Source organism: Serinus canaria, chromosome 3 (genome assembly GCF_022539315.1).
Source record: "Serinus canaria isolate serCan28SL12 chromosome 3, serCan2020, whole genome shotgun sequence".
NCBI lineage: Eukaryota > Metazoa > Chordata > Aves > Passeriformes > Fringillidae > Serinus > Serinus canaria.
This window is the reverse complement of record NC_066316.1, coordinates 46,799,629-46,824,880: the sequence shown is the minus strand read 5'-3', so window position 1 is coordinate 46,824,880 and position 25,252 is coordinate 46,799,629. Positions and strand designations below refer to the sequence as shown.

Genomic DNA, 25,252 nt, shown 5'->3' with positions numbered 1-25,252 from the left:
TCTTCTGCTTTCCAGTATGGGGCTTAAAACTCAGACACAAGTAAACAGCAACTGGGTTTTTTTTAAGTACTCCTCATTCTGATAAGAATACTTTGTGTAGGGTTTTTGGTTTTGTGTTTCCTGTAACACAGGACAATGAGGGGAGTTATGATCAGAATGCTATTAATTAGGGGGAGGGGAGTTATGATCAGAATGCTATTAAACAGTACCAGAGATTTGTGCACTGAAGAAGATACTGTCAACACTAAAAACAGTCTAAGCAATACTGCTCTGAGTTTTTAATAACACAGAGTGTCAAGTACACAAGGCTTGGGGTAAATACAAACAATAGATTAGGGAGAAGAGTGCCCATAAGGTAAGGTCACTGTCTGTCTCTCAGTCACTCATACTCCACCTGTCTGCCTCTACCCCTCCTTCTCCCATTTTGCTCTTGTTTCCAGCAGAAGGCCTCAGATGGAGACTTTGGAAGGGCTGAGGAGGAGCAGATATGGTTAACTGCTTTATTTTTAAAAAAGTTCTGAAGAGGTAAGATTTCCTTACAAGATAATCTTTGTCTGAAAAGAATTTCTAACAAAAGGGTATTGTGTCCAAAGAGGTAAATCATTTGGTTTCTTTATACAAGAGAAAGATAATTAGTCACTGGATGAAACTTGATAGTAGCCTGCCTGTAGCAGCATGATGCTCAATAGGGGCAAATGGAAGACACTGCTGACGAGTCGTAGGCATATTTTCATAAAAAACGTTTCCTGGAACTGGGAAGAATTGGGAGAAAAAAATAGAAGAATAATGATAATTAACTTAAAGACAAATGCATACATGTTCATATAAAACTGAAGAGAGGAGGAAATCTTGAGTTGAAAGAAAATAAACTAGGACCAAAAGCTGATCCACAGTGATCCACACAGTTGCAACATTGGCTCTTATTTAGGTTTTCAAAATGTGGTGTAAAGCAGAGCACATCACGAAAGAGCCTGAATCCTCTACTAAAAAACACTGATTCTTTTAGGGCATGACCCAGATGCCAAAACTTCAGTCTGTATGAATATTGTAGTGTCTCTCAGAAAATTTTGTCCAGCCATCAGGAACAATACACTAGTGAAATTAACTATGCATTAAAAAGAGAAAGAGAAAGGTTTGGAGGTTTGGTGATGTGGAAGATGTAAAAAGCAGCTGAACCCAGGCAGGAGTGGGGCAGCCATGCTTGTATCAGAAGCAGCAATATGACTGCTTTGCAAGGATGCAAGGTGTACTACAAGAGGTAAGTGGCCCTTTGATAGATAAAAATTGTAAAATTATTAATGGTCATGTAGAAAATATGACTAATTTAATTCTTATCTCTGTTTGGAAGCCAGAAAGTTAATGAGTTAATGCCTTCTTTCCACTCATAAAGCAGGATTATATTAAAACACACTGACTCAGAATTAATGTTTTTGAAAATCAGCAGATCTAGAAAACTTGCAGTCAAGACACCTACAGAGATGAAGGAGCAGATCATTTTTAGTGAATCCTGAAACACCAGAAGGACACTAGAACAATGCAAAGTGTTCAGCCAACATCACAGTAGGTCACCAGCATGCTTGACAGCGCTGCAGCTTGGTCTGGCTGACAAGGGATCCTAGGCAGCAGAAGAATGAATTGTTAATGAAATTAAATGGGAACACAGTCACTAGAAGTCTAGGCTGGTTTACAAGATAGCATTCTTGTGAGGAACTAATGATACACAGTGTCTGTGTGGTTTGTTCCAAAGGGATTCACCTAGGGCTTGAAGCCCCTCCAAAGAGCCCTCTTGCTGGGTCCCTCCAGGCAGCCGTCTGTCTGTATGCAGCAGGTTATTCAGCGCTGCTGAGGTGTAACCAGGCTGAGCCAACAAGCAGTTAAATTGGGGTTTGCTACAGAGACTCTATCAGCAGCTCTAGGTCACAGGCAAGAGCAAGGCAGAATCGATCTCACCACACTGGCAAGAAACTCTTCAGGTGAGAGGCACACGACTGATCTCTGCTGTAAAATAGGATAAAAACTTCACAAATGTCCTTGATGATTTGACCTTGAAAACCAAGTCAGGTGATCCCTATGACTTGAAGTAAGTGAGCAAGAGACACCATCAAAGCACCAAAGAGAGTGGGACCTCCTTGGTAAATGGCATCCAGGCCAGCTTCTGACAGAGACCAAAAAAATCCCAGAAACAGAAGAGTTTACTACCCCAATCCAGTTTGAGCAGGGACATGCTTTTATCTGTGTACAGTATTAGGGATACTCTTTCAACACCCAAGGTTTTAGGAGGTTGTTGAAATATTGGCATGGGTGTGGAAAACAGCCAAAACACTGTACAGGAGCTAGAGAAAAAGGCCATAGCAAATACTTGGAGAGCACAGTCTGTTGAGTTAATCAAGACTTATAAAAAATGAGAAATTGTTTGATTACAGAGAATGTTTCCTGGCAGGAAATGTCACGGAGGAAGGAGCTCTTAATCTAGCAGAGAAATGTGCAACAAATGCCAATAGCTGGAAATGGAAGCCTGGCACCTTCAAATGAGAAAATGAACAGAAATGTTTAACAATGAGATTAAGCTTTAAAACAATTTGCCAAAGAAAGTGGTTGCTTCTTCATATCGAGGTATCATCACATCAAATCTCCAGGCGTTTCTAAATGATGAGTTTCTGTTAAAAAAGTCCTTTGGCTCCTAATGGGAAAGACTGTCCAAACCTAATGGCCCGTCCCAAGGACTGCAACTCAGATTCAGACCAGATGAATTTACTGACTTCCCTAGCCATCATTTTGTGTGTCTTAGAGACTGGTACAGGTTAGTTTAAGTTTTTTCTTATCTACCAGCCTTATTTGTCATCTGTCTTGTAAACAAAGACTTTCTCCAGCTTTTGTCTGTCTGGACTCCACAAGTGGGCAAGGAACTGTCTCTGCATCTCTGGAGATTCACAGGCAATCTGTCCTTGTGGCTAAATACCCTGCAAGAGCCAGGGCTTTTCTTTTCTCAGATTTCTCCATTTTTCCTGGAAAAAGGGCAATTTCTCTTGATCCATCTTTTTCTCCATCTTAAGCCACAATTGCCAAGTCTCCTGGAAAATATTTTCTAGCTTCTGGAACAGATTATTATCCCTGCTTGGTGCAGATCTTTCTCTGGGTGGTTTTCAGAGCCTCTCGGGGCCCACTACTTCCCATGGTCTGGCAAAATCCCTGACCACCACTTGGGACCTTGGTTTGTTTATTTTAACATTTATAGTGAATAAAATGAAACCAACCAATGCCAACCATTGGTACAGAACAAAAAATTAATGTAGCCCAAACACATTTCTGTCCGCTAAAGAAAGATGTAGAATGAAGGCCTCACCCAGTGTCAAATTAAATAAAGGCCAGAGTTAAAAGTTTTGTCTTACAACACATTCTACAACTGTTCAAACTCTGTGTCAAGAAGCAATAAATCCCAGAGCCAAGGGCTTGCGGGGAGCAAGTTCTCCTGCCTGGTGCAGAAGCTCAGGCCCAGAGACAGACACCAGGAGCTTTCTGGTTCATTTTAACCCTGGGACAGAAAAACTGGACAGCCCAGGACAGACAAGGCACCTGTTGGAGAGGGTGGGTCAGATAAGGTGCTCAGCTACAGCAGAATAAATAAATGCATGCAACACAACACTGAGAGGAGCACTCACCTCTTCCCTTGGGCCCTGCCTTTCCCATTCCCTGGTTTTGTCCTGCTCTCTGTGGGAGATGGGCTCTGGGGCTGATGGTCTATACTTTGTCCTCTGCATTTCTCTTCAGAAGTCTTTCTAATTTGGGTGATTTCTGTGTTCTTTCTAATTTGGGTGATTCCTGCACCAAGAGGCACAGGAATCAACTATCACTGAGGCATTTGGGAAAAGCTGTCTAATGCTTTGCCACGGCATGCATGCCCGAGCTGAAGCTGGGGATCTGCCTCGACTCCCCTTCTGGGTCTCTGGTGCCACTGCTTACCCCCATGGGGCTCCTGGGCTTCCAGCCCTTAGCTCCTTGGCTCAGGCAGTGCCAGAGCCATTGTTTTCTGTGCTGGAGCTATGTGGTTTCTGTGCCGGAATTATGAGTAAACCATGAAAAAATATTAACATTTTTGTGCAGACTTATGCAACTTTTTCCATGAAGACCCTCAAAAGTGGCAAAAGTCTTGTCTTGTCATTAACGTGCAGAAGCCTTTGGTGCATGGGTGACTTCTGAAAGCAGCAAATGTTTGTCCAGGAAGAGCATGTTTGCAGACTGGAGAGCTTCTGATGGACATCACTTACAAAACTCCCACCAAAAGACCTCTGTGAAGGCCTCACTAAGCAGACACATATAAACCTGCTCTAGAGGCAAATTTTGTTCTACAAACACAGCTGCTACTGCTCTTGAGCAGTCATGAAGCATGGCTGCAATGCCAATTAGATGGGGGCAAAGTCCCACCCCGGTGCCACTTTTTACCAGGAGTGGGTGCCTCTTCCATCCTGGAGCAAGAGTGGTGGTCACCACCAGGGGCCCCAGAAATGCTTCCTGTGCTCTCCTACCAGGAAACACTCTTGGACGTGAGATCCCAAACACTTTATAAAGGGCTTTCAGCCTTAGCATGCGTATCAGCACTTTGTGAAACACATGGGGGTGGAAACACTCATGCCAAATTCTTTGAGCGCTGAGACTGATCAGTGATTCAAGGTTTGTCCTGAGGAAATGCTTTTATAAAACAGTGGTCTGCTGTCACTCGTGTGCGAGCAGCCTTCATTGCTCAGGGGCTCAGAGGTATCCTGTGAAATCCAGACACCCCAGCCCGTGTTTTTGAGGTTGGTGGGTGGACATTTGCCCACTCCAGAGCCCAGCTACACAGATGCTCAATGACTGAGCTGGACTCCTACACACTCGTAAGGTACACAAGGCTCACGGAGAGCCTGCCAAGTTCCTCAAGTAGTAACAGTTCATGGCACCCCTGAGATATCTGCCAGATGCCGACACAGTGTTCTGAAGTTCCTATTTCAGGACATAATTTTAAAAATACTTCTAGCTCAGGATTTAGATGCCAAAAAGCATTTGTGTATGAATTGTAATGTAAACCATAAACCCAACAGGAAACATCAGAGCCTTCTCCTTTTGTAGATACCTTGTGACTAAGGAGTTAGGAAAATGTTCTTTTATTGGCAAGAAAACAAATACATTTTACTGTCCCATATGTGTAAAATGAAACAACCAATTACCATATATCTGGCAAAGAAAGAATATTTTTACCTTCCAGCATTGCCCACACATCCCACATTTCATATTGATTGCAACATTTATGAGTATTGCACAGGGGGCAGATGGTGAACACTCTGCTGAGCCCTGAGTTTGGCTGACACAGAGACATGGCACTTTTAATAACAGAATCAGCAATTCAGCTCAAGCCTGAATTTTCTCACATTTCTGTAGCTTACACGAGAAAAGAAAAAGCTTTATAACGTAGTCACTTTCATATAATAAACTAGCTGACATGATCACTCTCACAGTACTGATATAATTCTTATCCTTTCAGTAAACATCAAAATTAATTGCAGTAGGAAAAAGGTCCCAAGAAGAGAGCTCTGCCTCACACAGGATCTATATTTGTAAATTCAAATTCAATAACCCATTGGTGCATGTGTGTGTTTTCAGCACACCTGCACCAATGGGTTATTGAATTTGAATTTGGCTCTTTGAAGAGGGCTTCTTTGAATTTGGCTCTTTGAACTGGGCTTCTTGGTTTTTAAATCTTTTCTCAAGTAAGACTCAGATAGGCCTGAGGAAGTCTTAAAGCTAACAAAACACTAGCCCTGCTTTTCCCAGTGTGTTTTCACAGGGGAAATGCAAGGACAACAGCAGTGTGAGCAGAAGAATGCAACTCCCACCCCTGCAGCAAGCCATGCTCAATGCACATTTTCAGCCTGGCCACACAAGCCTCTGGGCTAGAGTATGCATTTGTTGTTTGTGGGGTGTTACCACTGGTTATTTGAAATTGCTGAATAGATTCAACTGCCCCATGCCACCATTTTGATCCATGTCCCATCTTCTTCATCAAGTTTGCATATGCTGGGCCCCTGGGTGCAGTAATAAGCCTTGATCAGCCTCAGCTGGAGCTGCCAGCCACACCCACGGGGCCAAGAAGCCCCATTTCAACCCAGCCCAGGGTTGTGGTGCCCTGGCTGAGCAGCAATGGAGGGATGCTCCTCTCTTATCCCTGTCTGTCGCTGTGCCTTTTATTTGCCATGGGCCTTATTGATCCAGACCTCAACCAGCAGTCTGAGATCCTGTCTTAATCCAGCCCGGTTCTTGTGGACTTTTCTGGACCTAATTAAATGTGGTCTTAGCCCTGACCTATGGACTGAATTTCTGGCTTGACCTCAGACCTTTTTTGTCATCATGACCCTGCCTCATGAGCTGGGCTTTGGGCTGCTTCCAGCTGTCATCTCCAGGTTTGTCCTGCTTGCCTCATTTGGGCCCTGTCTGGGGAGGTGGGTCCTGCTAGGTCTGGGTTCCCATTGCCTCCTAGATCCCCCATTTTTCACTGGGTAATGGTAAGAAAGAGCTTTTGAACAGCCTTTATCCTGCACAGCTGTATGGGGAATTGCTTGTCCTTGAATTAGAGCAGTGGGAATTTTTCAAATTGGGAAGATAGACTAGTCAGTGTAGTTTGGATGTCTCTCCCCTTTTCTCTTTTTACTATTTTTTCACTATATTGAATGTGTAGCCAGCTAGTTTTCTGAGACCTTTGTTAGCAACCTTTGTTAGAGTTTAATGTGCAGGCACTGATCTGGATATTATGGGAGTTAAGAGGCCTTGAGGGTGGAATAAATTGGTTTTAAAAGCAATAGCAATTGCTCAAAGGATCATGTTACAATAATAGATTTGGAAGTTGTGAGCGATGCAGTGATGAGAGCTGAAGATGTAGATGAAGCATTTAGTGGGCTTCTGGGAACAAAACAGATCATGATTATTGCATTGACAGAGGTGGGTTGGGGGGTCAGCTGACACCTCTTTAAAGTTGGGGCTTTCAATCCACCCATGGCTGCCATGGGACTTGGGAAAGCTTCAGGAACACCACTCAGTCACATTGATGGATGAGGCAAGGAGGAAAGCCTATGTCTGTGTATTCAGGAGAGCTCTGCACTGGCTAACACAAATGCTGCTGTGATAAATACAACAATAATTAACTCAAATAGTAAATTATGAAGATAGATAAAAAAGAAAAGGGGACCCCAACTAAAAGGAGCTCTAAAGAGATCTACATGACCCTGACAGAAGAAATCACTGCCAAGATCTTTCAAAAGTTATTCAGGTGCCTGAATAACTTTTGACATCTCAGCCACAGTCTGGAGAGAGAGAAAAGGAGCAGGCAGTCTGCTAAGCTACTTCTTAACAGACTGCTTTTCTTCCAGTTTGAGAGGAAGCAGGAAAGGCTGATGTGTCAATATTTTTCAGGATGCTATTGGGAATTTCTCACACTTTTATTTACTATTTCATAATGTTTGCATTGTGGTTTACATGTGATATATACACTGGAAGTAACTTCATGTTCTAGATGGTTTTTTCACCATTTTCATATGATCAAATCAAGACCTTGATATCCTCAAACCCTTTGTCAGGACCACGCTTTAGCAGCAATGGTCTGCATCTCTAAGACTGAATAGTTATTATTAGCTGAAGCTGAAACATATTCAGTCAGTCAGATTCTGGTTTGGAGATGTTATGGATGGCATGTAAAATGAAGTACTGACAAAACAGCCCAGCAATGAAATTCTATTCATACACTCACGCTCGCTAGTTTCCAAACTATTGTTAATGGCAATATCTTTATGGATGTCAACCAGGCAGGAGTGGGAAGGCACAAAAACAAGAATCACTAAATTAACACTTGAATGTGCATACATATAGAAGCATATATCCATGTGTTTATTTTCACAGGTGAGATAATGCCCCATCTGTTCTAAGTGTAGCTTTTCTGTGGTTCCATCTGTACAAATGGCTCTTAAAGCAATTATGAGAAACTATAGGAGATGAGGGGAGGAGCAAGGGAGTGTATGACCCAAGAGAAGTGAATAAATCATGTGGACACATCCTGTGTGGGCAGTTTGAGCTGGCTCACAGGCAGCACCAGATAAATCTGTCCCACAGAGGATGCTACTTTGTGCTCTGCCCTCTGGCTTTAATGCTTCACAAACATCCTGCTGGCCCTCAAATGGCTGCAAGGATGGTTGTGAAAGTGCAAGCTAAAGATAAGCAATACAAAGGTGTCCACAGGCAGGCGGAACAAGATCTGAACTTTTGCTATTCATCTTAATGGCATGTAATTACTTAAATGATGCACACTGTGCATTTTAATGTTGTTAACTATATTGTTGCTGGTTAAAACTTGCAAGGTAAAACTGGACTGACAAGTAATATGAAGATATATAATGGTCACTCTCACTGGCCTTGCATCATGGTAATGTTTCTAAGAGTTTGATATTTGCATTATGAAGGATTGTCTTGAAAGGATAAAATAAACTGATATTGTGACTGTTCTGCTGTTTACCTGGTAACCTGCTTTGCATTACAATTTGACATTACTGTGACCACGAGATGGTAAATTTCAAGCCCATGAGGAAAAAAAGGAAGGCAGGGTGATTATACTGGTCTTTAGGAGAGCAGATTTCATCTTCTTCAGGGTACCATGGGAGCCTGTCATAGAGCACTGTGAAGGAGGTTACATTTGTTTGATCTCCAAGAATCTCTTTGGACTAGAAGTACTCAGAAATTACTAGCCCTGGCAAGGGACTGGCTTTGGAATGGGGAACTCCTGACTGAAATGAAATGCCTCCTTTGAGGCTTTCCAAACTTGACTTGTTGAAGTTTTAAGAACCTTAGAAGTTACCCCTGCTTTGTCCAAAAGTCCCTTCCAACCTGAACGAGTTTTATGTTAATGTTGTGCCATAAATGGCTATGTCTTAAAAAGGCATATTCTTTTCAGTTAACAAATGGGAGGCACCCAGCCATCCTTTGAACTGGATATGCTGCTGCCAAGTAAAAAAGAAAAGTCTCTGATGGTCAAGTATGATGGTGGTAAGTCCAGTACAAATGACTTCACGTTTGCAAATTGAGGAATTGTGCAGTGTATCAGGGAACAAGAGTCATCATTTGGCCTTTCTGTGCAAAAATAGGATTTTTAGATCCATACCCATTGTCTTTAACTGGTTGAATAAGCCATTTGATTAATCTGTTCATTCTTCCAATGCTTATTCTGATTCCCAATGTAATACAAGATACAGATTCATGGGAAAAGATCAGTAAAAGTCATGCAAGTAAATACAGACCAAAAGGTTGATGTGTGCTTTGTACAGTGTTGTATCTTGAGTATTCTGAAAGTTTTGAGGCAGAACCTGTGTCGTGTTTCACTAGAGGAAGCAGGTGTCTCTTCCCCAAACAAAAATACCACAGCTCTTTAAAGGCAGACACAGATGTCTCTCACAAGTTGCAGGGCACTTTGACAAAGTGTGGCATCTAGAAATGCTTATTTCTTATTACTTTCCACTGAAAATAGATGTGCTCTTCACAGCCTGAGGTGGTGTGATGGGACTCCAAGCTGGCTAGAATCTTGAGGTAGATCTGAGTAAGTCTTTTTCTTAAGTTAACTGTTCTCAAAACTGTAAAAGAGCTTTTACATACAAACCCAAGTTTTATTTTACTAGAAGCTAGATGCCATATCTTGAAAAACAGATAAAACTTAGAGTGAGACAAAACAGAAATGAAAGCATTTGGAAACCAAATTCCTTCTTGCCTGCTATGTCCTGGCAGAAAAGGTCCTTTTTTTAGGCTTTCTCTCAGTTTAGAAGCTCAGGAATTTTCTGTACTGCAACAAAGTCTCCTCTGAGAAGGTCTTTGAAACTATCACTCTTAAAATACCACTAAGCCCATCACTGAGGCTTGGTTCTGTATCTGCTTTTCTTAGCACCTTGCCGGTCTCTGAGTTCTCACACCCTCAGCATAGGGTCTTTCAGTTTTATTCAGTGTTCAAGTATTAAAATTTGATTGCTTTTTAACTAGATTTTTCTATTGTGTGATACCTAAAAAACTCACCAGAAGAATGAAAGAGGCTGATAAGAGGGGAGCTGTCTGGCAGGGATGGAGGATATTAACCATCAAAGGAAGTATATTTTATGACCAACTTGGCACTGAACGTACTTGGTGAAAGAGTTCCATGTAGAGAGAAGTATCTCTATATTTTTAGGGTTTGTTTCCTTTTTATTTTGTTTTTATTTATCTTTAATGTTTAATACCTAAAAAGGTGCACAGGGGATGATTGGAAGAACTGACCCATAGAAGAGATTGCTGTAATTGTCAGAGAAGGACAGATTAATTAAGTTCTTCAGGGTTGCTGGAGATGAGGTGAAGAAGCATGAAGTGCTGGCAGAAAGACAAACTGAAATGGAAAGATGATTTTACCATATGATATGAGGTTTTGGAGCAATATTGTAAATACTGTAAGATATTTATAATTATAATCTTTTATCCTATGTTGACTTCTAAAAAGGGAAATTTCATGTAGGAAATTAGCTGGTAAATATATGTTAACATAAGAAATTAACTTTGCTCATAGGCACTTCTTTAGTGAAGATCTTCAAGAGACAAAAAGATTAATTTTTTTAATTCTTAGTTCATTCAGTTTAGTGCCATGTACTGCCACTTGTTGTTGTAAGACTGCTCTAGTCTTCAGTCCTGGCTTTTAAAAGTACTGAAAGAGTTTAGTACAGAAAAGTACTAAAGAGTCTCTCAGAACATATTTCAAGCAGTGGCTCCAGATGGAAAAGAAAGAAGAAAGATGTTTGTATACTTCTCTTTCTTTTCTTTTTGATTCGAAAGGACTGTGTGCATAGAAAATGGTGCAGAGGGTTTGGCCATTCCACCCTGAACCACAGACAGCTGAGCAAAGGGAAACCCAGCCCCGTCCCTGGCTCTGCCAGCAATGACAGATCCGTGCCTGTGTGGCTCAGCAGAACAGATGATGTTCCACCAGTGGCTGAGGTGGCAAGACAGAGACCAGGTCAGGCCGAGGTTGAGGAGGGTTCCTGAGAGTTTCTATGGGGGAGTGGAAGTTCTGGGTGTGAGGAAGAACGGGATACTCAACTGCAAGTCACAGTGGCAGGTTAGGAGTCTCAGAAAGGGCAGAGTCACACATGGCAACTATTTGTGTGGGAAGGTTGGAGAGCTATTCCTTAATGAGTTTGCAGTGTGCCAGGCCTTAGATTGATGTGAGTCAACCATTTGGTTTTTAATCTCTTCCTCCGCATGCATAGTGACTATTCATGAGGGGATTACAGTGAAGTATCCTGAAACTAAAAGGCATGTTTGGGATTTCTTGACTACAGGAAAAAAGTGAGGGGCAAGTTTGGATAGTGCAAGCAGGCTGCAGCCTTGTTCAAGTTTTCTGCTCAGTGTCACACTCCTACTCACATTTATCCTAACTCATAATGAAGCCTCAACTCTAAAAATTCAGCTGCTGTTGCCAGTATGTAAATTAAATACCTCACATGGGTGTCACCTCTTGAGGATCACCTTGTTCTTACTGCTCAAGAAATCCGGTAATGGGAGCAGGTGATCACATCAGCTGAGAAAGCAGGGGAGCCAGTATCTTCTGCAGATCTGATGTTTTACAGTGTTCTAAACAAGCACATGCCTGCCTCAAAGTACTCTGGAAGACAATGTAATACCCATCTGTGTAACTGCAGGATTACTGCCTGCCGAAATGAGACTCTTGTGAAGCTGAAGTTTTATGTAGGTACCTCAGGCTTGCCCTTCTCTCCAGAGCACATTTTGCAATGCTTCATGTTTAAAGGTGTATACATATGTTCAGCAAAACAAGATCCCTTCCTTGGGGGGTGTGGGGAATGGGGGCATGGCAGCTAACTACCAGCCTAAGAAAGAGGGAAATGAGTCACAGTCATTAAGTAGGTCACTTCCACTTCGTGCAACTGTGCTCTTCTGCTACTCAGGTTAATCTCTGAAACAAGGAACTGACTGGGCTCAAGTTTTCATCTGAGCTTGCCGTTTCTGCTCCAGGAAAGTGGGGAAAGTAAGGAAAAATTCCCTGTATAAAAACTGGTGCTTTCAGCTGGGGAATATATGATTGTGGATTCTAGTGAAACTCTTTTAACTCCCTCTAATGGAACATGTGGTTTAGTTTTGTTGCATGCATCTATGTACCTTCCTAACAAAAAAACCCAACAATAACAACAAAAACCCACACCAAACCTCTGTAGCAGCTGCATTGTCTTCTGCTAATATTTTCTTCCCTTACAGTAAAACCTAAGCAGGTCAGCAAAAGATGTAAACCTTTACTTTTATGTCAGATTCTGTCTTTGAAATGGTAAGTTTCTGCTGGAAGACAGAAGACAAGTTTATCCACGGTGATTGGGAGGTTGTAGTGATAGATCTACTTTCAGGAAGCTTCTTTGACTGCAAACAGAGGGTCAAAACATTTTGGTCATCAAAGCTCTCAAACAAGGGGGTTTGAAGATTAAGATATAACAAAGGTATTTTCCAGTAAATTTCTCAAAGATGAGGGAAGGGTATTACTAATGTCATTGTTTTGTTGTGGCAGATAGACTGCTGGCCTGAGACATCGTCCTTGCTGAAAAACTGATAACAGTTCAGTTTTGAAAAGTGGGTGTTTCCTCTGCTTTTAGTCACCACATTAGGCTTTCATAAGGAAACAAACAGAAAAACCCCCAACCAAAACCCCCCACCATCATTTCTCATGTTCCTGTTGCTTTCCTGGTAGACCTGTGTCACAACTACTCTCTGAGTGTGAAGCAAGCTGCTGCTTCATTTTTCTATCCTCCCCTTCTAGGAAACAGTTGATTTAGGACTGATTCTAGAAACCTGATACCACTTGATGTATTTTTGCTGGAATATGGAGCCTGCATAAATTGCACCATAAGCAAATTTCTTTATAATGGAAGGATTGGGAAGCTGCAGCTTGGCAGGCCATTTCATTGGTGTGGCTTTTTTAAGGTGGATTTTCCAGATCCATTTAACAGATGATATTGTAGACTTTTTCAAAGGGTTTTGGGAATAGGCAGTTGCTACTGTTTTTAGAGCATCCCACCTTGGCTCCCACATTTGGAAAAGCCTGACAGATACCACTGTACAATCTGAAAGGAAAAATTGCTGTTATTTGCACTTTCCAATGTGCCTAATTATGTGTCAATGTTGCACAAGCCCACAGACTCCTGCTGAAATTGATTCCCATCTCTGCAGATTCGAATACAGATCAAAAGTTAGGTCTTTCCTCTCATAAACTGACAAAAATCCACAAAGAGTAGCAAAACCCAAGTACCATGTTCATTAAGTCAAAAAATCATTCCTCTCTGGCTGGAGCACCGTAGCTGATCTGGGGACTTTTTTAGCTAGAGGATGAGCAGATGTAAAGTGACTCTGCAGCACAGTGTGATGCAGGCAGGGGCTCTTCCAGTGCTGGTCCTGAAAAGGAGCCAAAACACAGCTGTAGGTAGGAGAATTTCCTCCCAGCTGAGCAAAAGCTCTCGTACACTATGGTTGCAGTGAGATCAACCAAACCAGCTGGATCCACTGCACAGAGTGCATCCCAGGACTCTGGGCTCATGGGAGCCTTCCTGTCCTCTAACTGATGTCCTGGGACACTCAGCACCTCCTGCTCTGCCAGGGGCTGGCACTGCCTCTCTCAACACATTAACAGAAGCACAGCCTTTGCCTCAGACCTTTCCAGGGTGCCAATGCTCTCACTAAGATTTCCTGACAGCTCTGAGAAAAACAATTCCTCGCAAGGCCAAGACTCATTTCTGCAATCAGTAGGAGATGCCATCTCCTCCTACATTCAAAAAAAAAAGAGTGGGAAGCCCTGGCCAGTGACTTCCACGTGGAAAGTGCTTTCTAGAGAGTTTAAGACCTGCATTGTTTGCCTGGCAGGGACTGAGGTGCTGGGGAATGCTCTGAACTATGAAGACCATGCAAACTCTGTCACCACATTATCCCAACTGGAGAGCTCTGCTACAACTCATTAATGCTCCCAGACCATTCAGGCTTGATTTTGTTGTCATTACAGTATTATCTGTCCCCGAGATATTGCAGAGTAGTGCACCTTCCACCAGCTCTTCCTTTCACTGCAGCACATGACTGCACGTTGCACATGGCTGAGCTGCTTGTCTGGCTGGCCATGTGGGAATTTCTCCTGATAAGGTAAACCTTCATGTTCTGCCCAGAAATGGAGCTGGCCCTTAAGAATGAAGGAAAGAAGGAGATTTGCACTTTGTTCTTCCACTAGAAAGAATGCTGCCCAGTGGTCAGATTGAAGTAAACACAAGATAGGGGGCTGGAATGCAACTCTTGCCTTATCAGCTCCTGGCCCCTGCCTCAGGAGCCCTCTGTCATCTCATAACATTTATTACAGGCTTACCAAGCATCAGAAAGGGTTCTGGGTTTTGGGCTTCTGCTGCTAAATAACTTCTGTGATGATGAATGAGTAATTTAAACTTACAGCACCTTGCTCCATTATCTCCAAAACTCTTAACAGGAATTTCACTGGGCTCCCTGGAAGCTCAGTGTTCGTAAATTGCTTTGAGAGTCTTCCCTGAAGTATTTTCTTGTTATGTGCAAATAGTGTAATGACCTCAATTTGAGATTATTATTCCAGAGCCAAGTGGTGAATACCAGCTCAGATTCACACAGTGTGGGATTGCCTGCCCTGGAATGGGGTGGCTGCATTGGTGCTCTGCTGCTGCTTTTTGCCTTGTTTTCCTCTAGGACCCATGTAGCATAATTGTGGCCATGAAAACTACCTTTTCTTTTAGGGTAGTTTTTGGGTTCAAAGTCTTTGAAATAAGCATTTCTCCTGTTAAATTACTCAACTTGCTTTTAAAAGGTCCTTTAAAAATAGTCTCATAGGCTCCTTTTTGAAGAAATGGTTACAAGAAACTAAGCCATGTATCTTCACATAATAATTATGATAATTAGATCCTATCCCTTAGTCTTATGCTTTAACTATTCAAAAATGAGGGTATAGTCTTACAAAGCCCTTTTTAATATATGTTTAGAATATGTGGCAACCTGATTTCTCCAGGCAAAAAGACCATTTCTGCTGGTTTCTGACAGCTAAGGAGGAGCTGTTCTGTACTTGCAGGAGGGATTTCCCTAAAACTCAGCATCTGGGGATCCCAGCCCTCAGACACTGATGATTTGTCCTATGGGTTACCCAAACACCTCTGGCTTTGGGTGTTGCCCCAGCTCATCTCAGCTTGTAGGTATCCATAGCCACTATGTTTAGGATAAAGTTTTTAATATTTTATTAGTAACTTTATAATCAGTAACCAAGAGGAGGTAGGTTTTGAAATTATTTTTTCAGATGGTTATTTGTCTCCCAGATTCTTAAGTAGTGGCTGCTGTGATCATTTTCTTCACAGCTGCCTTGCTCTCTACAAGGACCAAAAAGTAGCTATGAGCCAAGAGGTGCAGCTGAGGGGTGAAATGTGTCATTTCACTGTAGCTGTGCAGAAAATAGTTGCTGCAAACAGGGAAGAAGCTCGGCTTTTAGAGGGGCATATGGTGAAGGAGCCAGGGAGGTAACTAGCACAGAGATCTGAATTTAGGGCAGTAAATGCCTTCAACCATAGGGATTCCCAGAGGTCTCTCCCATATGAAGATCTGCTGTGTTTGTGCTCTAATAAAAGAAGATTAACTAGGAAGCAGTTTGCTTGGCTGAGTTCTACTCTTAATTTTGGTTGGGGTTTTGGGTTCACTGACTTGGTCTAGATCCTGTGGATGTTGCAAAGGTAAAATGCTTCACTTTAATGACTCTCTTTGGTGTTCAGAGTTCTGAGAAAGAGTTAAATTATCCCATAGGGACACACTTAGGAAAAACAAGGAAAGAATAAAACTAGGAAGAGTGCTTTGGTGGAAAACATGGACTGTCTCTGACAATGTGAGCCTGGTAACAGAAAATTAGTTATGTGGGATTTTTCTGGCAAAGCCCTTTTAAACAAGATTCAGACATGAGATGAAGCAGTCACCTAAGGCTGCTTTGAGACAGATATGCTGATGATAGCCTGTGGGGAAAGTTTTCAAATGGGGTGAGGTCCATGTCTGATAGACTACTTCAACTGGTCAATTTCCACTGAATAAATTATTACTGTTCTTCAGGAGAAAAGGCATCCCTCTCAAGGGCAGAACCTGGCTGATGGGTGGCCCTCACAAGGTTCTGTTGCAAGAAAAGCTGCAAACTGAGGCCCTTTGCAAAATGGAGTGAAAACCAGCAGCTCTAGTTTCAGTGTAGCAAAGCGTTTGTCATTTCCATTTCAAGACAGATGAACTTTTGACAGAAAACAGCCCATTTAGGTTCTATATACCCCATGATAGCCCAGAGTGTGAGAGATTGACAGGTGCTGTCTTTCCAGAGACTTTGTTTCAGGACAAGTGCAGTGAGTGTTGGCATCTGAGAGCTCCTGACAATTTTTTAAGGCCATGAAACAGTTAATTACATGCAGGTATTTGTATATATTTGTACACATGTACACACGTTTATGCATTCAGTCTATTCAGAGATGTTGCAAATTTTCAGCAGAAGTTGTGCAACTGGGTTTGTGTGACAGTAAATAAAATTATTAAGTTTTGAGGTTTCTTCACTTTTATAATTTTTATTAAACTTTATTAAAGGACCACCTTAAAAATCCCATTAAATGCTTGCATTTGCCTAAAATGGTTTCTTTCAGTAAATGAACATACCTGTGAATCAACTAAGTTTGTTTATAGCAGTGTAGGAGCATTTCTGTTTCTGTTTGCTGAGTTTTCACTCTGGGAAAAGCAAAAAAAAAAAAAAAAAGGCATTTTCTCCTGGAAAAGATTCCTCATATGCAATTTTTTTACTAACTTTAATAAAAAGTCAAAGAAAAGAAAACATTCAAGCCTCTTGACTGTTGCCAGCTCCTGCTGCTGCTATTTGTTTATAGTTTATTCCTTTATTTTTATTATTACTGACCATTTATTAGTACTGTAGTGGTGCCCAGATCTTCCCCGTGACGATCGTAAGCGCACGTACAAGCCTCGTAAACAGAGGAGCTGATACCATTCCTTCCATGAAGAATCCCAGCACACAGTCAGCCGACCTGGAGCCAGGAAGTGCAGTACAATAAAATCACATCCAGGCTTTAGGGTACGTTTATGAGCAAACACAACCAGGGAGGGTTTGGGAAAACTGCTGGCAAAGACTCAGGTCTGCATGCTGTGGGGACACCATTTTATCTCTTCCTCTTGGAGTAGAAGGGGGCATTTCTCAGACCAAATAAAGGCTTGTAGTCATCCTGCAGAGGTGGCCAGTGACTGGGTTCTGGAGAAGGTATGTTCTGTACCTTTAGGCTATGGATCTGGGGAGTGTGAGCAGTGCCCCAGCAACCCAACTGGGCATGAAATTTGGAGCCTGGCATCAGCAGATGCTTTGTTTGATGGCCAACCCACAGTGTGTCACCCTCTCTGCCCGGACAGGAAGGACCTAGGCTGGAAGGGCAAGGTCCAGCCACTGTTCTGGGAGCCTGGGTACGTTTCTTCCCTTGTGAGGGCTTCAATAGGAGTCACCAACCTGGGCCCTCAATAAGGGAAAGGGTTTGTGAAGCCAAGAACTTACGCAGATTTGTAGCTTAAGCCAAAAAAAAAAAAAAAAAAAGCTAAGTCAGATAACCAGTTATACCAGTGGATAAAGTTTGGGAAGACTTCAAGGAGAAAAGTGTCTATTTTGAGACTGTGGAGGGATTGAGAAAGAACTGGTGAAATTTAATGGAAGGAGGGAAGATATTAGGTCCACTGAGACCGGGAAGAGATTTCCTCACGTACTAATTCTTCACCTACTCACTTCTGTATGAGACAGTCTGGAGGGAAGATAATCTCAGGACAGCAGAAATGAAATCTGTGATTTTCTTAAATACACAGAGGTTGGGGGAAAGGTTTTAATTAGAATACAGTAACTACAAAAGTAATAAAGTCGTTGAGTAGAAGGAATGCAGGTGTAAATGTCGGGACTGAGTAACAGGGATCAGTGGTTTTGCCAGAAAAGAAGTACTGGGCAGGACTGTGAGGGCTCAGCTGGTACAAGTGGAGAAAGCCAGAAGTAAGTCTGAAGTTAGAGAAAATGATAAAGTAGCTAAGGCTGCTGGGGCAGTGGAGTGAGACAAGGATGTAGGGATGCAGCAGAAGGGTGGAGATCACAAAGCCCAGACATCTCCCGATAAAAATAAAAGTAATTCCCTGGAAGCTAATGGACTTGGTGTGATGTTGATTAGGTGAGGACAGAGAGGGAATGACAGAATAGGATGATGATGCAAAAAAGATCTCTGGAACATAATTAGTCTTTAAACCTGGTGGATAATGTCTGCCTTGGGCAGGCCTGTGCAGTCAGAGACACCAATATAGGAGGATAATTCCATGGCTGCTGGTGGTGAAGCTGAAGGGACTGAAGTGAGTTATTAACTGTAGCTTTACATCAAAAGTGGCATAATATTATTCCTGTAATGAGCTTAACTGGTAAGGGCTGTTTGTGGTTCATTCAATGTAAATTAAGCCAACAATAGTAAAATATAATCAGGTATGTTATAAATGTAAGTTAACACATTAGAAACATGGAAACAGTCATTGGCAAACAGAATTATAAGTGTTTAAATAATGTAATAGTTGCAGAGTGAGATGTAAATTAAGTTAAGTGGACAGTCTCAGTGACAAAAAAGTTATTTAGCAGGTAAGAAAAACAGCAAGAAAACAGCATTCTGCAGTGGGCTTGGAAGTCAGTAAAGGCACTAGGAGAGCAGTATTGCATTGCCATATATCAGATGTTTTGTTTCTAAAAAAGCAATGATTCCTGCTGTTTCATGAGAAAAACAAAAACTAGAACATTCGTGTTCTTTCTGTGAAAGAAACCATATCTGCAAAATTCACCACAGCAACTCTGAAAGAGTATGGAAAGCTGTTTTTTGATTCAATAACCTGTCTTGATAAGGTATAAAATACGTTGTTTACAAGAACTGTTGATATCATATTAAGGATGAAATCCAAGTAAGCTCAGCCACCTATTGCAAACAAGGGTAAATTGGCATGTTAAGCTTATAGTTTGTTTACAGTGGTTATATAGTGGCCTTGCAGCATTAAAAACGTGATTTGTTGGAATCCATTTCTTTATGGTATGTTTCTTTTGGCTCTTGGGAATTGTCCCATGACTCAGATCATGCCCAGTAAAGAAAAAGGCTCCACCTGAAGTATTGTTGTTGTCACATGGTATTTATGTTGCTGATAAATAGGAAAATGTTTGCTCAGCACCTTATTCTAAGGCCATTGTAAAGCAATACACAGTTTCTGAAACAGAACTAAGTGGCTGTATCCTGTATTTTAAGGCTAAAATCTGAAAAATTATGTGTGAGATAGGAGTCTTTTTGTTCTTTTCGTGTGTTTGCTCTCTTATCCCTTCCTGGCAGAACCAAGCTTCTGTGTGGGAGCTGCTATGCTCAAGTCTGGAGCTTCATTTTTAGCCCAGTCTTTTAGCTGGGGAGAGTTGTGTCTTCTCACCATCCAGCTAAGTCAGGTTTTTACATGGCCACTGCAAATAGATTATCTTGCTGCCATATCTAAATACTTAATTTAGATTCTAAACTCAAAGAGCATCTTTGAGTGTTATCTTTTAAAACCCCAATGGGAAAGGAGAAAGATCTCTCCTCCTTTGTTACAACATGGCAGATTTTTTCATCAGAATAAGATCCTTCTGTGTATAATTTGGTTAAAAATAAGAAAAGCCCTGATGACAGAATAAATTAAGTTTCCTGGTTTGAAAAATACATTTTATATTCTGTATTTTTGAAGATATTTTATTGCACCTTTTTTCTGTTTGATTTTTTTGTTTTTGTTAGTGGAGAGGAATTTAAAGGAATGAAATTAAGCCTATGAACCAGTACCAGTAATCACATTAAACACAGGATAATTGAACTAGCAATTTCCCCCAGCTGTAGGCAGTTTGTGAACTGCCAGGCAATAAATCCACTGCCATCTACCACAGAAAGTACTGTTGCTTAGTTTCCCTTCCCTTTGCCTTGGGATTTACTTTGCCTTCAGTGGATTGCTTCAAATCCTTGCCTGCATTCAACACAAAGGCTGCAGTCCAAGTGCAGCTGAGGGTTTCCTCCTTTGCAATCACTGACCAGAGCCAGGCCTTTCAGTATTAAACATGCTTCAGGGGACAGGCACAAAGAAGTGATCAGGTGCTGGGGAGCCTGCTCTGTTGCTCAACTCAGAAAATAGGTCAGCTGTCCTTCAGCTGCCTTAAAAAAAATACAGGGGGGGGGTGAGGAATAAACTTGTTTTTCTTTCTTTCCTATCAACATTGTTCCAAACTCAGAGGGAGGGAAAATATCCACCTCCTACAAGCTGTACAAATACTGATGTTCAGATTATAGGTTATTTCATCTTTCTTCTGCTGCGAGTTCTCCACTCCTTGGGCTGTTAAGGGATGTGACTGCCTGAGCAGTGCTGGGGCAAACAGAAATGCTCTCGAAGTAGATCTGCTAATCCCCTAGAGCACGATGGTGTCAGGACACTGCAGTGCTCTGCTGCTGCCACCTTTCTAAGCAAAATCGCAACTCTGTAGAAAAATCTCCTTTAACTACCCTGACTTTAATTTCCTCACCAATCCTACAAACGGAGTGGGGTGGGGGGGGGGCGGTTATGTTATGTTTCCTTTTTTTTCCCCTCTGTACAAAGAAAAACCTCTCTGTGAAAAAGAGTGCCTGTACTTGGCATGTAGCATAGTAACATGAGCATAATAAACAAGAGGGGCTGTCCCCATAAATAATAAAAGGAATGTTTCTCCTCACATGGCAGCTTTTCAGAGGAGAAAAGGCAGGGAATAGGTAACCCTCCTGTAATGGGCAACCTTGCAAACTCTAATCCTCACTTCTGTTGTTTTCTTTGGCAAGCCGCCAGCTGGTGGAGAAGGAGGTACCTCTCTGCTCTGAGCTCCCTTCTAACTTTTATTCTCTTTCTTATCTCTTATGCCTGGTGCCTACGGGAAACTCAGAGGCTCCTTAAAAACACAGTTGTATTTCTTCCTTCTGCCTGCGTGGTGTTTTACATTCTTATGACGATGAAGACATGCTCTGCTGGCAATGAGCTTGGACTCGTAATATCAGCATAGAGGTGAAAATAGAGCATTCACAGCTTAACATCCTCCTGATTTACGTTCTTGCAGCAAAGGTGATGAGCTCTTGATACAAGTGAATAACTGTATCATTGGAAAATGTTTCTGATGTTGTTTCAGCTGCTTAAGTAAAAACGTTAAGCTTTCTCACCATTAGGAACATGATTTAGTGGCACGTCAAGATTTCCCTTTTCTGGCCACTCAGTTCAGACTTTGAATATATTGTAGTTGGCTTCAGTTTTCAGAGCCATGTGTTAGCTACTGCAGTAGCTGAAAACGCATGCAAATTATCCCTTTATTCTGGCTGAGATTACGACATTAAAACAACAACAACAGAGAAAAGCCTGTGCAGAGAGTATCATAAATAATTTAGCTTAAGTGAATGCTGAAATTAGTCAAGGCACCGCATTGCTTGGCTCCAAGCAGTCTATTTACAGCCAGATATGTTGAGTACCCTCCAGCCAAAGCCCAGGCTTACAAAAATGGAAAGCAGGAAAAACAATACGATCTTCTTTTAAAGAAGCATGTTGGAATGAGCCGCGGGGTTAAATATACCTAGACAGTGCCCTGGGCCGTAGCTCCAGCAATCTGGGGGAGAAAACAAACTGTTTATAGAGAGCCCTGAGCTGGGGAAGGAGATAATGAAATATGCTCGTGTGTTATTGGCAAGTGCTCTGAATGGTACAGGCGAGCGAAGTGCATACAGTATTATCTTGCATAATTATTGGGTCACTGTACTGTAAACTAAGTGGCTTCTATACTTAGCCACGCTACTGTGCTCACTGCCTGATTAAGGACTAGATCCAGCTCTCTCTCCCACCAGGCTGTATTTACACTGAGCTCAAAGGATTGATTTGGGACCTATTCATTCTTCTTGGGGCCTTCATTTCTGAGTAGCTGAGATGAACGTGGGGACAAGACAACGATGAGCATTTGTAGTCATAGCAATAGGGATGTTCCCACTGCAGCCAGGCACAATGGAGCCTTTCCAAGGAGTCCAGGGCTTGGAGACACAGTGAGGTAGCAAGAGGACAAACCCAAACAGATGACTTGGATCATTTTAGAGAGACAACAGGAACTGATGTGAACTATGGACCAGATAATTTCATATCTAGTGCTTAGTTTGCATGGATCAGGAACCCCAGAACATCTCAGCTGGGGAGAAAGTATGCACTTCTCGCCTGTTTCTTTGAATGTGGTTATCATGTACAGGTGCCACTTGAGGACGGACTTCTACCAGCACAGTACAGCAGATCAGGGAGCAGGTTTATCTGCAGACTCATGGGTTAAAAGACAGCTCTGACAGGCAAAAGCAGCAGTCTGTGGAAAGGGGAAAAGTTAAAAGACTTTGTTTATTATTGGGCGCTTTCAAAACTAGCCTCCTTAGCACTTCTGAGTCCCAAAGTGACTGGTGAGTTGAATTGTCATGGAGAATGGGGGGAAACCCAAGGCAGCCCGTGGCAATTAACTTAGGCAGCAAAATGTGTGTGAATATACATACACACATATATACATATGTATGTATCCTCAGAGAGCTTAGCAGGCTAGCTGAAATGACACACTACTGAGGCAAAATCAAGAAGAGAGGCTGTGAAAGCAAGGGGTGAGAGAAGGAGCAGAAGTCAAGATAACAGACTGGGATGGGATGGAAACAAAGGCCACGAACTGAGACACAGAAATGGGAAGTAGAAAGCATAGTGGGAAGAAATGAGGTTGAGAATAGAAGACAAATGGAGAGCGAGTGGGAAATGAAAATAAAATTAGTATTTTTGTTGTTTAAAGGAAGAACAGCAGCTCAAGCCTTGGGGAATATACAAAGTCAGATAATAAATGAAACCGAAAATCAGTGTAGAGAAAGTAATGTGAGAAATCATTGAACAACACTAACATGGCAAAGGAGATGAGAAATCTGTCCCGACACTAGTGGCAGTATTTACATTCACTGACAGGCAAAAAGTGGGTTAGATCTCACATCATTTAGATACATTGTTATCCCTTAAGCAATGATACCACTTCTTCTAAATGCCTGTGCTGCACTGTGATAGGTCCCTACCAGTCTTTACTCTGAAAATCTACAGTATAGGAGTGAATACAGAGATAATTAAAAGAGTACCATTTTTTTATATACCCGTATCATCTGACATAATACTCATTCTTTCCAAGTCCCAGAGTAATACTGAATTTCAAGATTGTTAGGCCACGTTAGAAAGGTTCTTTCTAACTGTGTCTTCTTTCAGTTCTGGTTTCATGGGAAAATGTAACAACAAACCCTAAACACTAAGGATTTCCTGTGCATACAGCCGCTCTCTCCAAGGCAGTCCCTGGGTGTATCACATTGTGTGACTGCTGCATAGACCATTTTCTCTGCCAGTCATGCCTGCCCTGTCAATGATGTCCCCCATCCAAACAAGCAGACATGAAGAGGCAACAGTCTCATGGAGAAAGAGGAGATGGTGAATGTGCTTTAAGGGGTAGATAGAGAATCTTTGACACATCTTTGCATCTAAATGTGAAGATGTGAATCCCTAATGTCATTTTCATAGAGAGAAGAAAATTCAGTAAGAGTCTGCTCTTATCAGTTCCACATGAAACCTTCAAATCTAGGTCAGAGTCTTCTAACCGTGTATGCTTTAAGTGCTATAAAAATATCTTTTCCAAAGATTGAATTCTATTTGGAACAATGTAAAAAAAAAAAAAAAAAAGGAAGCCAAGATCTGACATAAAGTCTTAGAAAAGTTTCATTAAGACATTCAGCCTTCATATAGCCTTGTCAAGGAGCAGTGGAAATAGAGGTTTAACCCATTCACCTCTCTTCCTGTGCAAGCTGGGACAGAGCTCTGGGCACATACACAAGGAAGTGGCTTTTGCCTCCTGACAATGCATAGCCTGCTTAGGATCACCACTTATCATTGGACTTGGACCGGCTGTGAACCTTGTGTATGGATATGGTGCTGTCAAACACTGTGCTAATGATGCTTCTATTTCTCTCTTTCTTTTAAGCTGAAGACTGCTGGTGTAGTCCTTAGGAGCCCAAAAGTATATCACTTTTATGGCACAAAGGTTCATCTTTCTACTACAGTTAATCAGTCCACTTAGGGTAAGTGGCAAGTAGCTTTAATTCCTTGGATGTGTTTGCTTGCTTCAGAGATGGCAAGTTATGAAAAAAGTGAGCTTGGTTTTTGAGAATGAGAGGTTTTGAAACTATGTGAGTGAAGCATGATGTGTGCTTCAGAAAGCAACGTTTTTGTGAGAACTGTTTGGTTTTTTCACTTTCAAAGAGGCAAAGTCTGCCTCGTGTATTTAGGATTAGGGAAAAACCTTACAAAATACCTTACTGCACAGGATTATTTGCCTTATTAAGTTGTGTTTGCCTCAGGTTTAAAACAAGAGCACTGAACAAGATGCCACGAGGGCCAGGTACATTTATTAGAGACTTACTGAAGTCCAAAAACCTCGCAAGAAGATGAACTTGGTATTTCCATGAGTAACCTTTTAATCTTTGCCTGTGGAGGGGTCAAGATGCACAGGAGCAGCTTGTGAATGTTAAGGTGAGGTCTAAATGAAGGTTCCAACAAGCAGAAGTTATTTCTGGAACTTTTATATCTTCAGTAAGCTCACACATGAAACAAGTTGCCATGACTCCATAATATTTTTTTTCTGAATCCTTGGGGGCCTTCTTTGGTTTGTTTTGGGGGAATTAAATTACACTTGCAATTCAAACCTGCAGTGTGCAGCAAGGTAGAGGGAGGCTGCTCAGAGGGAAAGTATTATGCACTCAGTAACCTTTTTATATTTATTTGTTCAGCATGCTAGCTCTTGTGCTATTTGCTGGGAAGGAATGCCTACACAAAAAGCTACAAGGTGGGTCAAATAAAAAAGTCTAGAATGTTTTGAAAGCCTCCCCCATGACTTTGGACTGAAGGGATCTGTAGAATTTTTGGCACATTATAAATTTGTGTTTACTGAATAGAGAAAAAACCCAACCCAGCAGCCCCCCTCTGACTCTGGGTTTATGTCCATTGAAGTCTGTGCCAGACCTGGTTTACAGAATGTCAAGTGCTAATA

The 25,252-nt window shown here is 41.8% G+C and overlaps 1 long non-coding RNA gene across 1 annotated transcript; it reads left to right on the top strand.

The window, feature by feature from the left end:
• The first annotated feature begins 442 nt into the window (after nt 1-442).
• Nucleotides 443-24,713, top strand: LOC127059472 (uncharacterized). Its single transcript, XR_007777368.1, has 3 exons — nt 443-525; nt 24,188-24,284; nt 24,564-24,713. It is a non-coding gene; the product is annotated as an uncharacterized LOC127059472 (long non-coding RNA).
• Nucleotides 24,714-25,252: the final 539 nt, after the last annotated feature.